Below are 16,774 nucleotides of genomic sequence, written 5' to 3' on the forward strand. Positions count from 1 at the left end.
ATTTGGGACACTAACTTCACAGAAATTAGAACTGGGAAATTTGGTTTATCAGTTAATCTGCTCCTTCAGTGCTACCTTCCCACCCAAAGTAGGTTCACAGTTGGCCATGAGGAAATGTTCTTTCCCTTAAATAGAGGTTTAATATGCAGAAATGAGCAGCTGAAATTTTGATGGGGTGGAGTTAAATAACATCACCTGATAAAGGACCATCTCCTTCCAAAGTATATAGCCCACCAGTTACAATCTGCCTCTCAAACCCTGCTTTCTGTGCTCACACCTTCAGAGGTGAGACAGGTGGTGATTAAAGAGAGAGCACTTTCTGTGGTGGCACCTTGCCTCTGGAGGCCCCTGAGGCTCTTCCAGCACCTATTTTACTTTCTTTTAGGAGCCAGGCCAAAACATATCTTTTTACCCAGGCTTTTAATTAGGGGTTTATCCAGGGCTTTTTTTCAGCAGGAACGTGGAGGAACGGAGTTCCGGAACCGCTTGAAAATGGTCACATGGCTGGTGGCCCTGCCCCCTGATCTCCAGACAGAGGGGAGTTTAGATTGCCCTCCGCACTGCTCAGCGGCACAGAGGGCAATCTAAACTGCCCTCTGTCTGGAGATCAGGGGGCGGGCCACCGGCCATGTGACTATTTTCTCCGAGGGCAACCCACTGAGTTCCATCACCTCTTTTCCCAGAAAAAAAGCCCTGCTTTATGCTGATGATGTCTAATGGCTTGTATTTCTTTAATGGCTTCTATTTTATACTGCAGTTTTGAATTGTAAGCTACCTAAAGCAGGACTCTGAAGAGACAGTATAACATATTCTAAGCAAGCAAATACATGAGGAATGTGAAAGAAAGGAAGATGTCTGTCACTTTTTATGTTAATTTTGGTTTTACTTTTAAAAAATGCATATTCACATATCTACAACAAGCTAGCCACCATTCGTGCTTTAGTAGAAAGTCTAACCTCCACCCAGGCAGCATGACAGAACAATTTCTTAGTTCTGTATTACCAAATATTTTAATATTTAAAACAATCCGAGATATCTAGTGAAACATGAACCAAAACAATATTTAACATCCATACCTGACTATAATCTTTGATGAACCTGCTGAGACTGAGGGCCAAGCTACACATGACGAATGACACTTGAACGGCAAGTGGATTGAGTGGAGGGCAAGTGAACAGGGAGAAATACACTTGCCATTCAAGTGTCATTCGTCATGTGTAGCTTGGCCCTGAGAGCGGGATCACAAGTGACGCCTGACACAGGTTGGACACTAGTCAGCTTCCCTCAAGTTTTGATGGGAAATGTAGGCATCCTGGTCTTGCAGCTTGACTCTCTGACTGCTGTCCAATGGACTTTTCAACTGTCACTTGTCCAACATTCCGCCAAGCTGCCTACATTTCCCATTAAAACTTGAGGGAAGCTGGCAAGTGTCCAACCTGTGTCAGGTGTCACTTGTGGTCCCGCTCTCAGACTAGAACTCCTTCTGCACCAGGGACCTAGCTTGAAGTCAAGCTGAAAGGCATGGAATCAGCTTGTATGTGGCTATTCACACCTCTCATGTTTGATCCGTGTGGCTCTGTTTTTTTTTAGTCCGCACCATGTCAAAATGAGTCAGGATCATGAGTGCTTGCATTGTCGTCACTGATGGTCACCACGCCAGCCTTTTCTTACTTTTTTTGCGCATGCACTGAATCAATGCATTACAGGAGCACTGGATCAACCTACTTCCTGGATTTCACTCTCACCACCCCTCCACTCCTCCCTTTGTTGATCCTGATTGGCTAATTCACCTGTGCCCCCCTTATAATTAATTCCACATGTGATTGGCTATGAGAATTGTATATTGGCCAGCCAAACAGTGGAAACAATAGAGGATCATGCATGAGGTTGAATTACTTGCCCAAAGAAGGAAATGTTCTTTCTCAGAAACAAAGAGAAATAAAATTTTATTAAAGGAATTTTATTTTGAAGTGATCGTCTCATCGGAGAAGCAGCGATGAATTGCTGGCAAAGCTCCATTCCTGCCTCTTTCTCTGTTGCCCCCAAGCATCTGTTTCTCCACCATGGGAGAAAAAGAGAATCTAAGACTTGATATGAAAATCTTTATTTCTGATACCCATATATTTAGCTCCCTATACAATATTCCCACTGATAACAAAGCAAAAAAAATTAAAAGGAAACTTCCTCCTGCATGCTTTCAAACCAACGATTCATCAATCCTGCGCTGAACTTTAAAAAAAAATGTTTTGATTTTCTGCTCTTCAGCTTCTTAAAGGGCTACTGCCTAATGGACTCTCAGTTTTCCTTGTATCTTCTTCCCCACACTATTTACTTTTCCCCTCCTCCTGGCAACTCCCATATCTTCACTTTGCCCTGCTTTCTTTTCTCCTTCCCAGCCACCATCCATCTACTTTTATATGCCTTCCATCTCCAGCTATGTATATATTTTATTTACTTCATCTGTACTCTGCCTTTCTCCACAACAGAAATCCAAAGAAACACATATTATTTTCTTCTCCTCTATTCTCCTCTCTACCTCAGAACAGTCCTGTGAGTTAGATTAGACTGAGAATGTCTGACTGGTCACCTGGTGAGCTTACACAGCAGAGTGAGGATGTAACCCTGGGTCTCCCCAGGTCTGAAATTCTGACCACTACACCATAGTGGCTATCATGAGATGGCTGCTGTTGATCAGTAGCAAGCAACCAGGCCTGGGAGAGTCATGCAAATCACATGATAGCAAGTTGCCCAGTGGTTGCTGATGGGCCTGGCCCCAGTGAGCCCTGCCCCTACCTACCAAGGCTGGCAATGCTGTTGTGGTTGCCTAGCAACAGCTACTGAGGTCATTTATTTCTTAAAGCTACAGGCAGGCACTGTTTCTGGGGGAGGTTTTTGGAGGACTGTTTGGTTGGTTTCTCAGGTTTGTAGAAAATTCTGTCTTGTCTGTGCATGGCCTCAACCTCTCAATGTAAGTATCCACAGATAGGGTCATGTTGAGAATTATTTATCTGTCTATATCTATATACTGCAATATGCTAAACCTGACAATCTTAACTTGTTCTCATAACAAAACTGGGAGTATTAGAACCAAAAGAATTGTGTAGTTACCACCAAATCTTGAAGTACTTTCAAATGTCATTCTGTCAGCCATTATTATAAGAATGGGGATATTAAGCCTGGCCTCACCATTGTTATAAAGGCCTTTGACTTGCCCTAGACTGTTACTCTGCTATGACTGTCTGCTGTAATGTTTCATGAGCCTTGTCTTTGCTTCCGTTTCCTTTTAAAGAAGTTGATTTCTCTGAGAGTAAAGCACTCAGCCATTTTCTAAAGGTTGAATGAGCTTTCAAGCAATTTAACATTAAGGAGCGATTGTGCAAAGTACTTGTTTTTTTGTCTCAGATGAAAAGCTCAGAGATTACAAGTCAGTAGAACTAAACTACAAGAAGCTTAATTTTGACAAACCTATTCTGTTTCATGTTATGTAGGAGGTGATAAAGAAAAAATAACTTAAAAGATGAATTGCTTAGTCTATTAGTAATTTTAATAGAGATGTTTTTGATTCATTGATTTTAAGATATAGCCATCAACAATGCTCATTATCATCACATATGGGAAAATAGTTAATCTGAAACCAGTGGTTGACGAAGAAGAGTTTATATTTCAAGCCATTTTAACCTGAAATCTGTAACCATAATGTGTGTCATTTACAGTGCTGGTTTTAACTTTTAAAGCCCTAAACAGCCTGTGCCCAGGGCATCTAAAAATATGGATTACCTGCATAACAGAATTTCCTCTGATGTGTGACCTATGAAGGTATGTAGGTTGGAGTAAGTATCACTGGCATAATATGCAGCATGGTACTCAAACCCACACCTACAGACCTCCCTGGTATGTATTTGTTCTGGACTTTTGCTAGTCACACCATAGTCCTTCTTATAGAGGAAGGTGCTGTGTTCCTTCCCTTATATCTACATTGAGGTCCCTAACTCCTCCTGTTTATTCTCAGATAACTCTGTTCCCAAGTTCAATCCTGGCCCAGGAATGGTCTTGACTAGAGATGGGCATGAACCGGGAAAATGCCGAACCATGTGATTTATGGCATTTCACAAACCATGAACCACCACAAACTTGCCCCAGTTCACAAACCGGTTCATTTGGTTCATGAAAACGTCACTTCCGGGACAGCAGAAGGTCTGCAGAATAAGGGTGTGTGCTTCCAGTTTCCCCCTTTCAAACGCTGCCCGCTTTTCAGCTGATGGGAGGAGGATCCCCACATCAGCTGAAAAAAACTGCTGGTGTTTGAAAGCAGCAATACTTTTCTTTCATGGCACAAACACCCACTGCTCTCCTTTTCTCCAGGAGCTAAAGAGAGGTAAGGGTCATAAGGCTGCTTCTCCATTGGCTTCTTTCCTCCTAGGTATGCAAGCACTCTCTTATTTTTTTTCCAAAGCCAGGAACGATTCGTAATGTTGCTGCTTATTCCCTGAGGGCTTTAAAAGCCAGGAAAGGGTTAATTTTTTTTCCTTCCTCCTTTGGGGTATGCACACACATCTCTCCTTTTTTCAAAGACAAGAATGGGTTGTAATGTTATAACATTGTAACATAGAAATATTATAACATTAATGTTACTGCACATTCCTCCTGGCTTTAAAAACCTGGAAAGGGTTAAATGGCTGCTTTTCCCCTCCCTTCCAGGCATGTTTCTGGCTTTGCCAAAGAGAAAAGAAACCAAGTGTTTTATACAGCCCTTTGGAAACAAAGTGGCAGGGATGGTGCCGGAGGGGATGAAGCAACAGCCTTTTAACCTTTTCCTGGCTTGGCTTGAAAAAACAATGAAAGTGGAACAAGAAGGAAATGTTTTCCCCCAGAATTCTGCCACCAATTGCCTCTCCACTGGGTAGGGAACAGCCCAATCAGCAAGTATGGGGGCGGGGAGGGTTCCAACATTGCAATTTCACTGTGCCTGCTCAAAGTTTTTTTTTAAAAAAAGTGTGACATGAATTGCAAAGCACTGAAAGCCTGAAATTACACTGAGGATTCACACAAGAAAAGTATTGCTGCTTTCAAACACTGGCAGCTTTTTTCAGCTCATGGGTAATCTCCCTCCCATCAGCTGAAAAGCAGTCTGGTGCACACCTCTACTGCAGAAAGCCCATCCCCAGTTGCCTAGGAAACTGATTTATCAGTGCCAGACTGTCTACAGTGACAAACTGAAAAAACAAAACAAACAAACTGGCCTAAAGTTTGTTGCAGTTCATTAGCAATGAGCTCTGACAAACCGCCTGTTCACAAACCATGAACCGGCCCGGTTAGTGATGAACTTTGGTTCATATTTTGGTTCATGTCCATCTCTAGTCATAACACATTGATCTGTCAGTGTTGGGGTCTTAGAATGGGGCTGGTCTACCTTCTCACACAAGATACTCAAACTATCTAGCTTACAGAAAACGTATTTAGACATGTTAAGGAGCTGGTTCCATTTTATTTCATTTTTTTTATGAACATCTATGCCAGAAAGGTATTTTGAAGGATGGAGCTTGCAAAAAGACTATTAGGTTCAATAAAAATTATTAGATTTACTTTTCTTTCTTTCTTTTTTGCTCCCATTCTTTGAGGCCAAAATGAATAAAATGATTTAGTAATAATAAGAGTTTAGAATAAAAAATCCTATCACTATTTCTAGCTTTGGTCATAATCAGTTCTGCCCTCCTGAATGCTTAGTGTTTTATGTTCCACTTTTAATATTCAACTGGTGTTGTCTAATCTATGCTGCATTGTGCAGACAGAATAATCTGGACTTCAAAAGTCAGCACAACAGAACTATAATTGTACAGTCAGCACAACTGTAATTGTATGTAATCAAAGCATGAAAGTAAATTGCAAAGCAACTGTAAGCATACCATGACACATCCTGACCCATCTCCATTTACATTCATCTCTGTTTTCTGCCCTTCCTCAGTGGGCCAGCCCTTAGCATATCATTCAGATCTCAGTTGTCCTCTCCAGGGCATTGCTGTCTTTCCAGTCTTTCAACATCCTTCCAAAACTTGCCTCTTTTAGAGCAAAAACCTCTCTTCTTATAGGAAAGATAGTCCAGGGAATGCAACTCTGCACTTGGAAGCAAGTTTTGCTGTATTTTATTTCCACAGAATTTTTCATTCACTTGCTATTTAGGATATATATAATTACCAGACTTTCCTCAACTATGAAATAGTATTAAAGATCTTATCCGGATTGTCAGCAATTCACCATGAATGTTTTTTAAACTAACTCAAGAAGTGTCTTATCAATGAAGGGCTGTCAATGAATGACAAGGACAAATCATCATTTTTGCTAGGCTTTTAAAAGGAAGGCTCATGTGTTAGTAATGCAAAGCCATGGTTTAATTCAGGGGTCCCCAACCTTTTTGACCCTGCAGGTAGCTTTGAAATTCTGACACAGGATGGTGAGCAAAACCACCAAATGGTTGCCACAGGAAGCAGAGCCAAGCACAAAATGTCAGGGAGTGAGACTGTGCATAGCTCTAACAGTAGACGCTCTGTTTAATAGGATGCCTTTTAAAATGAACATATCATTTGAAATATTTTCTTGCATACACATAGATAACTCTCAATCACAGAGCTAAGATCCTTGTGCTGTGATGGCAGCAGCTGCCCAAGTGACTTATTAAAAAATCTGCACAGCCGATCAGATCTCCAGTGGCCAATCAGAAGCCCTGCTGGGCAAAAGCCCCACCTAGCCCTGCCTACATTCTAAAAACACTTGGGGATCAAGAAAGGTGCTGGCAGCTGCCATGGGGCCCGTGGGCACCACACTGAGGACTTCTAGTTTAACTCATCTGATCCTAGTTAACTGTTTGAACCTATGCTAAAAATAATTTCAGGTACCTCAAATCAGGAAATGAAGTCATGATGTAAAGCTATTTTATTAACCACAACTGGTCTTAACTACGATTTCCTGCTATGTATAACTGCAGTCTCTTAGCTTAATCCTAGTTTGCTTCTCACTGACATTTCATTCTCACCACATCGCTAGAGCTACCTGGCAAGAGCAGCTGAAATACAAAACCTCTCTTGTATTCAGTTTCAGACAGCACTCCCTGGGCCAAGCCTCTCTTCACACTCAGTTCCAAGTCTACCTGGCAATCAACTTTTCTCTTCACCCCACTTCTACACTTTTAAGGCACAAAAACATGGCAAGTTCCTTCTATGCATTCATAGGGAAAAGAAGTGACAGAAGTTAGGCCCTGGCTTTCTTGACTGCTTGTGCTCTAACAACACAGTGGTTTATACAAGCACTGCAAATTCACTTATTCGAGAGGAACAACGGACATAGAGAAGGGAGAGTTGGTCAGGGCTTTTTTTCTGGAAAAAGAGGTGTTGAAACTCAGTGGTGGAACTCAGGACCGTACAATGATGTCACTTTGGATCAGCTGGAACAAGGGGGGAGTTTTTTAAAGTTTAAATCACCCTCGGCGAACATGGTCACATGGTCGGTGGCCCTGCCCCCTCCAGACAGAGGGGAGTTTAGAATGACCTCCGTGGTGCGCTGTGGCACGGAGGGCAATCTAAACTCCCCTCTGTCTGGAGATCAGGGGGCAAGGCCACTGGTCATGTGACCATTTTCAAGAGGTGCCGGAACTCCATTCCACTGCGTTCCCACTGAAAAAAAGCCCTGGAGCTGGTCATACAGAAAGCAAAATGGGCTGCTTCTCTGCACACCCCTTGTTGGAGTCTGGATATAGAAAGGGGAACAAATCTGTCTATGTTGGTGTTCAGAGCTCTGCATGTTTATTGTTTGCTCACCCTATTCAGGAAAGTTCATTTAATGCAATTCACCTGTGTGTATATTGCATGAGTAGAAAGTGGTATGTCATGTGGAGGCTCTTCTAGGGTCTTTGCTGGGGTTTTGGGCTCTGAGTGTGAAGGATGTAGATATGTGTCTGGCAGATAGTGTTTGTGAGGAGTCAAAAGCCTTCCAGCATATGAGCGAGATGTTGGAGGGCTGGGAGTAGACATGGGCACGAACCGAAAAAATTTAACGAACCGGCAGTTTGTGGTTCGGTGCCGACGACAAACCTGAACCAGCAAACTGCAACAAACTTTTCCCGTTGCTGAACCGGTTCGTGGTTTGTGGGCGTCAGAATGGCCCTCGTTGGAATTAGAGAGCCCATATTCCCGGGGAGTGTTTAACAAGCTCTCCTCCAGCCATTACCCAAGTTTGGTCAAGATTGCAATAGGGATCCAAGCTCCAATTAAACTCACTCTGTCTCTCTCCCCAAAGGCTAGCAAGTAGCAAGCAACAGCTCTGTCACACTCCACTGCTCACTGAAAGTGAAACCCAGCCTGGGAGCCCAGTGCTTTTTATAAGCTAAGGTCCCATTGAGCAACACAGGAGGTCTGTGGCTGGCCGTCAGAGCTGCCTATCAGGGTTTGCAGGAATGAGATTGGAGTGCCCATGGCTACAGAACACCCCCTCCCCCTCCCTCCCCTGGGTGTCATCTTCCAGGTTGTAACCACTTTGCAGCTCCATGGTTGGAAGGAAGACCTGCCAATCAAGGTAAGCTGGGCTTCCATTCGGGTTTCCAGGGCGACAGAAGGAGTGCAGACAGAGTTCAGGCATTCCCCAGGCTCCGTTTCCAAGGGGATTGATTGATGGTGCCTGACTGTCTGGCTTCACGAACCATGGAAGAACTCACCGAACCACACCTCTAACAAATGCTGGTTCATTGGCCATGGACACTCGTGAACCGCTGGATCGCGAACGGAAGAATGGGCGGTTCGTGGGGTTTTTTGGTTCGTAATGCGGTTTGTGCCCATGTCTATCTAGGAGTGATACAGTATCTGCTTCAAGTGCGGTGTATGGTGTGGAACAGGAACAGGATGCATGGATGGGTTTATATGGTTGTTTATGTGGGGAGTGGGGATTGCACTGAAATTGGAATTTATTTTCTTGGTGGTTTGGTGAAGAAACAATTAATGCAAAAGCCTTGCATGTACCTTGGCAAGTCTCTGAGCTGCTCTTCCATTGCCAGTGTCAAGTTTGCTGGTGATGCTGCAAGGCTCTTCTAAATGTTGAGTGCCATGAGGAAGGCAGGGGAAGCAGCTGGTTCCCTGGCATGGAGGCCAGGGAAAGCACAACAGTGTTGAAGCCAGGATTTGCTGGAAAAAATGTCTTTACCAATTCTGTAGTCAATCTTTATTACGGTCATAGACCACACAATAATAGCATACAACCCAGTCATGGTAAGTCATATTATTTACAAATCTATTCACTAAAATTTCAGGGTACAGAGTCTTAAATATTTAAAACCTTAAAACCTGAGTGCCTAAGACCAAATTATTAAATATTAAAATCCTTAACATTATAAAATATTTAAATATTTCCCCCTGTAAAATACTTCCTAATCCGTATGGCTTGCACAGCAAAATTTGCCACCTTTAATGTAATTTCATGGTCCTTATCGGCAAAAAGCTTATCTAGATAGAATCTGTCATTTCTACCTGGGAACCGATTACAAATTGGAGTTATGAAGATTGCCCTAATATTTTGATAAAGCTCACACTCGAAGAGTACATGTCCCCTAGTTTCTATCTTTCCAGCCCCACATATACATACTCTTTTCTCGAGTGGTTGTTTTGCATATCTGCCCTCCATGACCGCTGATGGTAACGTGTCCATTCTGAGGAGGGTAACTGCTCTTCTATAATCTGCTTTATCCAAGTTTTGTAAGTAAGGCATCATTATCACTTGGTTTAGGCTATCTATTCCCGGGAAGTACCCTTTGACTTGACTCAAGTCGTTCTGCCTTTCAATATCCAGGATTCTTTGTTTCACAAAGGGTTTGACCATGTCATGTTCCATATTCATCAGAAACTGTTTGGAAAGGCCATAATAACCCAATTTGCGCTCTGTTTCTTTGATCCAAAGTGGTGCTTTAGAATCCCATGCTATTAAACCAGTTAAACCGGAGGGATTAGTTATTAGCTTAAACCAATAGACAATGGTAGCAATCCACAGGCGTGCTTTTACAGTGACCATACCGGATTCCAACCGAATATGTGCATTAGAGACACAAAAGGGAACCTGCAAAATGTGCCTTAAAAACTTGGATTGCACTTTTTCCAGTGACTGCCAATAAGACTGATGTGTTGTTATGCTCAAGGGCGCCGCATAAAGTAATTGGGCAAGAGACTTAGCCTTGAAAATCTTGACTGCTGCTGCAACATTCCGGCCCCCAGAAGACCAATAAAATTTCTCAATTGCTTTTGTCTTTACCAATTCAGTATCATGCAGTTATATGGAATCTCTCCATTCTTCAGACATGCTTTTTATCTCTCACTGCCATGTTTTACATTCTATTCTTAATACTTCATTAGACATTAATGTCAAGCCCTCAAGAATTATAGAAAGCTGGGCAGCGTGGAAATCTTTTCACACAGTTTTTGCATTTTTGAATATTAATAAAGCTACCCAAATGTCATCTCACTTTAAACATGATTGTGCTGATTAAAATAGTTTATATTTTCCTCGTATGCCTTTAATTCTGTCTCTATAGCATTGTTGTTGATTTGCTAATTATTTGTTATAGCTCAATGATACTCACTCAGTGGCTCAGGTCGGGAGCCACATCTGGTTTTTGACATGCCACTTGTGGCTGTTCTAGGCACTGCTTCCCAGTGTGGCACCTTTCTCATGTTCAAGGCAAGCATGCAAGGCCAGGTGTGTCCCACTCTGAAACAGCCTCCACTGCAGGAACTGGAGGATGGGTGTGCTACACCCATCCTTCCCTCAGTGGTAGGTGTCATACCAGAATCTCCAACAACCCTTCCCTTTTCTGCAGGCTGTGCACTCTCATCATAGCACCCAAGAACCACCATGGCAGCCACCCAGGAAAAGAATAAGCTGGCCGCAGTGAGGTGGTGATGGTGTGACTCCCCTTTCTCCATGACCAGTTTGCTATTCTCCTTGGCAATGTCACTCTGTTGACTGAGTTGCTGTACCTTATACTGAGGAGACAGCGAGAAGACAGAGAGGAAGTCCTTTCCTTCACTCCAGATACACAAGAGATGTATAAGGTTCAGCAGTGATGAGCAGAGACTACCTTACATGCTCAAACATAATCTGGTAACTAAAAAGGTATAGTTATATATTTAATAATTATTATCTCTTGAATTATTGCATGTGTGTGTTTGGGAGGATGGCACACAGTGCATGTAGTAGTGCATGTAGTAGTTATGTGTGTTTGGGGTGGCCCACCGAGCATGTAGTAGTCATTTGGTTCTTTTGGTTCATACTAATTGTGAATGTGGCTCTCCACAAACCATGGAGTGAATATCACTGTTATAGGTTGTAATATGGACCCATAGAGGAAAACTATCAGAATGGAGAATGGCTTAAAACAACTTTAATATGAATGACAACTAAAATATCTTGTACAATGGTCTCTAAAAGTATAATTTTAAGCAGGTCTACTCAGAATCATTCTGAGATTTGGATAGAATTGTTAACTTTATTCTAGGACAAACTATGGTAATCCATAATATTATTTCTTACTGTGTTTGTCAGCAATATACTTCATGGCAGCTTTACAGGGGTTTGCGGCACTGAGGTTCAGCAAGACACACATTCCTTTTCAGTCAGTAATTAGTTACTGATTCCTCTCAGGACTCAGCACAGTGAGCTTGGCCAAAAGACACTGTTGGAAGTAGATACAAATATAACTTCCCTGTTTTGGATTTTCCAGATAATTTTTCCCCTCTGAAAACAATTGTGCTAGTCATGCACAAAAGTGTTTGTTAGTGCAGTTTTCACATGACAATACATGGGCTATTGGTAACTAGTTTACTTTTAGGTCCTTAACAACAACAATAACAAAAGGAAATGCTGAGAGACTTTTTCAATTCAAAGGGTTACTGATGCTGGATTACAAATCAAATTCTTTTGCATTCTGATACAATGATGTTGTATGTTGTGTGTGAAGGAAATGGGGATATTGTTTGGTTGTAGCTATGCATTGCTAGGTTTGAGTACGTTAATTAGATCTTTGTCAGTCAAGCCAGTACAATTCAAAAACAGTTAATATCTGGTCCTTTGCAGTCAATATTTGAGAAGTAGATTATAGAAAGAACTAGATCTTGATTTAGAAACCATTCAAGTGGCTTCCTCTGTGGCAGACACAATATTTTTGAAATGTGATGCTCTTCAAACCTGTTAATTGGTTGTCTTTCAAACATAGGTGATGTGATGGTTTTAGAAAGGGTAGCCCTCCCTCGGAAAGAGCAAGTCCACATCTTGAGAGAGCTGCTAGACATAGTGCTGTGTGTGAATGCCCAAGCAGCACATCTGGCACACAGTTCTTTTAGCTGGCATTGAATGGTATCACAGATGTGCCCTTCTCTGGAGAAATAATCAGGCCACAATTACCACATCCTGTTGCCTTTCTAGATTAGATTACTGTACTGAACTTTATATGAGGTTGCCCCTGGAGATTCAACTTCAGTTGCTGCAGCTATCTGTTGACAGATATACCCCACAAAATTCATATTGAAACTTAAGACAATGGGGTTATTTTATCTTCTTATGCCACCTGTTTGCCAAGGAGCTCAGGGCAGGTGCAGTCGTAGCCTAGAGCCACCTGTAGCACTTGCCCTAGGCTGTCACACCAGGACTGATTATTTCTCGCTCGGCCAAAAATAGCTTAAATATAGCATTAAAACATTGTTTTTGTTCGAATGCTGCAGTGCAATGCTGTCACTTCCAGATCATGTCAGAAGTGATGTCATCATGTGGAGATGAGGATTGCATGTCCTCCTCCAGTAAGTTTCCTCCACCCCCCACATCCCACTGGTTGCCAGAGGGCACAGCCAACCCTAACGTGCAAAGGATCTGCAGGGCTATACACACTTCACTGAAAATTTTTTGCCACACTATCATTCACCTTATTGAAATAATTTTCTAGCATTTTGGGCTGATTTTTACCCAATTGGCTCCGTCCTGACGGGACCCCAACTTCCATGTCGTACCAGGAATGACATCATTCCAGGCATGATGTGGAAGTTTTTAGAGCATGTGGAAGTGTGCTCCAGAGAGAACTTGCCTTGTTCCCTCACCTCCCCCCGCCACCAGTCAGGTGAGAGGTGGTGGGGCGGAGGTTGGAAATAGTGCCAGGATATGGGATCCCTGTGCTTGAGATTGCTTCTGATTGGCTCCAGTAAATTCTACAAGATATGGATAATAGATCCATAGATACAAGGAAATAAGTTTCTATAAATAAACTCAGATATCTACAGTTAATCCTCAATGTTTTCCTGTCTGTCTGTCTGTCTGTCGTCCACCTTTCTCACTGAAGACCAAAGGCAGCTTACACAGTGCAATTCAGTAAGATCAACAGCTAGGCATTCAGTGAACAAATACAATAGGCAATGGATTGTAGTAATTTGAAAAACAGTAAAGTTGAACACAGAGATGAAATATTGCTGAAATAAAGCATAAATAATTAAACATGACATCTTCAACAATGCGGAAACTGCCCAATAGGAGCATATCTACATCAACAGACAGTACCCAATAGAATACAGATCCTGTCCCTCTACCAACATCTCTCTCAGCCATTTCTTACAGCACAGCCCTATTACCTGAGTAAAATAGGCCTCCTATATAATTTGGTTTTGCATAGTTTGTGGAAGCCAGGAGAGTGGGAGTTTTCCTGATACATGGCTCTTCTTCCCCTCACTGAATCCTCACAACATTATGAGGTAGGGTGTACTAAGCTGAAACAGATGAATGACCCCAGACTGTCCAGTGAACTTTTTTGACAAGTGAAGGCTTGAACTTCAGTTTATAAACTTATATATTACAGAGTACACAGGTTGGGTCTGCGGTATCCACTCTGTATCAGTCAGATGTGACTTGAGTTCTCCTCAGCTCCCATGTCCTATTGGTGCCCAATTCAGATTCCAATTTTGGTGCATATGAAGAATCATAGAGTTGGAAGGGTCCTTACAGACCATCTAGTTCAACCCCCTGCCCAATGCAAGAACAGCCCAAAGCATCCCCAAAAAATATTCATCCAGCCAGTCCTTGAAGTCTGCCAATGAAGGGGATCCCACCACATCCCTAGGCAGCTGCTACTCTTCAAGTGAAGGATTTTTCTCTAATGTCCAGCGAGTACCTTCCCTCCTGTAGTTTAAACCCATTGTTTCAAGTCCTATCCTCTGTTGCCATGGGAACAGCTCCTTTCCCTTCTGTCATGGATCAGTGAAGCCCAGCAGAGCAAACAGATGCAGAGGACTCCTCTAAGGAACAGGGAGTCGGCATACCTGACCCAAGCCCACAGCCAGTGGCAGAGGGACTGCAGGAGGCAGTTGCTGGGATCTCAGCCAGGAACCAGCACACCGGCCCCTCACCTTGCTAGCCCTGGGTCGGCAGCAGAGAGCCAGCTGCCAGTCAGTTCACACACACACACACATCACCAGACCCTTGTAAACACTGTTGGAAGAAGATCGGGAGACCAACTCTGACATCTAGCTATTATTTCCATATGCCTGCTGTGTGCCAGCAGTTGGGACACCTCCTCTAAGTGAAACCTTTTAAATACTTAAAGAGAGTATCATGCCTCCCCTCAACCTCCTCTTCTCCAAACTGAATATTCCCAGGTCCCTCAGTCTTTCCTCATAGGGCTTGGTCTCCAGTCTGCTGATCATCCTGGTCACTCTCCTTTGCACCTGTTCCAATTTGTCCACATCCTTTTTGAAATGAGGCCTCCGAAACTGCACACAATGCTCCAGGTGGGGCCTGACCAACATCATATATAGAGAGACAATGACATCCTGTGACTGTTCACCTTTTTTTGCTGTTGCATCACAATGATTGCTTATAGTTTCCTATCCACCTGTATCCCAAGATCATGTTCACACACATTGTTACCCAGAACTGAATCTCTCATCCAGTCTGCAAGCTTTGCATTTTTGTTACCCAGGTGGAGAACCTGGCACTTATCTATGTTAAATCGCATTTTATTCAAACCTTCCCACTTTTCCAGTGTGTTCAGATGCCATTGAATTCTATCCCTGTCTTCAAGGGTGTTTGCTACTCCTCCCAGTTTGGTGTCGCCTGCTAATTTAATGAGTAATCCCTTCACATCCTCATCCAGATCATTTATAAAAATATTGAAAAGTACTGGGCCTAGGACCAAGGCCTCTGGCACTCCACTGGTCACCTCCTTCTAATTGGATGCGATACCATTGACAACTACTCTTTTGGTGTGGTTATCCAGCCAGTTCCCTATACATCTAATCAGACTTGAGTCCAGTCCACAGACCACCAGTTTATCCATCAGAACATCATGAGGAATCTTCTCAAAAGCGTTACTGAAATCCAGATAAACTACAGTGACAGCATTTCTGCAATCCAGTAAGCCTGTCACTCAATTGTAGAATGAAATTAGGTTGGTGTGGCAGGACCCATTTTGGACAAATCCATGCTGATTTCTCCATATCACCATGTTGTTCATCAGATTCTTGCAAATTGATGCCTTTAATATCTGTTCCAGTATCTTCCCTGGGGCTGAGGTCAGGCTGACTGGCTTGTAGTTCCCAGGATCGTCCTTTCCCCTTTCTTGAAGATTGAGATGACATTTGCTCTTCTTCAGTCTTCTGGCACATCACCTGTCCTCCAAGAGTCCTGGAAGATGATCAACAAAGGGTCTGCAAGCTCTTTCAAAAGTTCCTTAAGCTCTTGGCTCCACCCCATCTGACTCAGGGGATTTGTACACATTCAGTGGAGCAAGGCGCTTCTCCACAACTTCTCTGCCCATTTCAACCAGCAGCCCTGAACCCATGCCCTGAACTTTCCCATTTTTCACAACTTGAAAGAGTACATTTATGAAATTCCTTAGTGGGTCCAATAGTGTCCAGAAAACTGGTATCTGAGAGGAAAGCTGGAGACCCTTTTCCACGTGTGCCATGGCAGAAATCCAAATAGGGTAACACACATGCAGGAATTGAGGAAAACCCTCAATTCATGTCTGACTGTTAAGACTCAGGGTAAAGACACCATGCCCAAACAGTGTACTCTGTAATGCATACAATTTCAACTCTATAGCATGCTGGCTCTGTTTAGTAGTGTTCCTTATGGCTGTGTAATTGTTATTTTTAGTGCTATGGCTTTTTGATATTTGTAAATGGTTGAACTTGAGGGGACGATTATGTCTGAAGAATAGGAGCAGCATAATAAATAAATATTTGTCTGCCTGGTAAAACCATTTGTCATTTGTAAATAATTTACAGTATAGCAGGATGAAAAATATGCTACTTATGCTCATTAATTTCTAGATACATTCTTGTTGCAGAATAGATCAAATTAGAATATTATTCGTAGATTGCTTGTGATCTTTGTTCCCTTTATAAAATATAGGATAATAATCTGTAGTAGGTCTCATTAACACTGTTAATTGGTGTGTTTTATAAGTCAGAAGAATTACCATGAATTATATTCTCCCTTGTTTAAGCATAGGTGGCACATATATTATGGCAAAATTAATGTATTTGTTGGAGAAAACCAAACTAGTTAACTTGGCAGCCAGTCCCAGATACCAGTGGATCTGCCTTCCATGTGTCATTCTTTTATCAATTGTGACACTATTTTTGTGCATTTAAGGAAATTTCAAGCTGGTTTTTCTCCAGTGACATTCAGCTTCCTCAGCAGCATGCAGTAAATCACATCTTTTAAAAGTTTCAATGGAAGCAGAGATGCTGTAATTGTATTACAG

Source organism: Eublepharis macularius, chromosome 8 (assembly GCF_028583425.1).
Source record: "Eublepharis macularius isolate TG4126 chromosome 8, MPM_Emac_v1.0, whole genome shotgun sequence".
Lineage (NCBI taxonomy): Eukaryota > Metazoa > Chordata > Lepidosauria > Squamata > Eublepharidae > Eublepharis > Eublepharis macularius.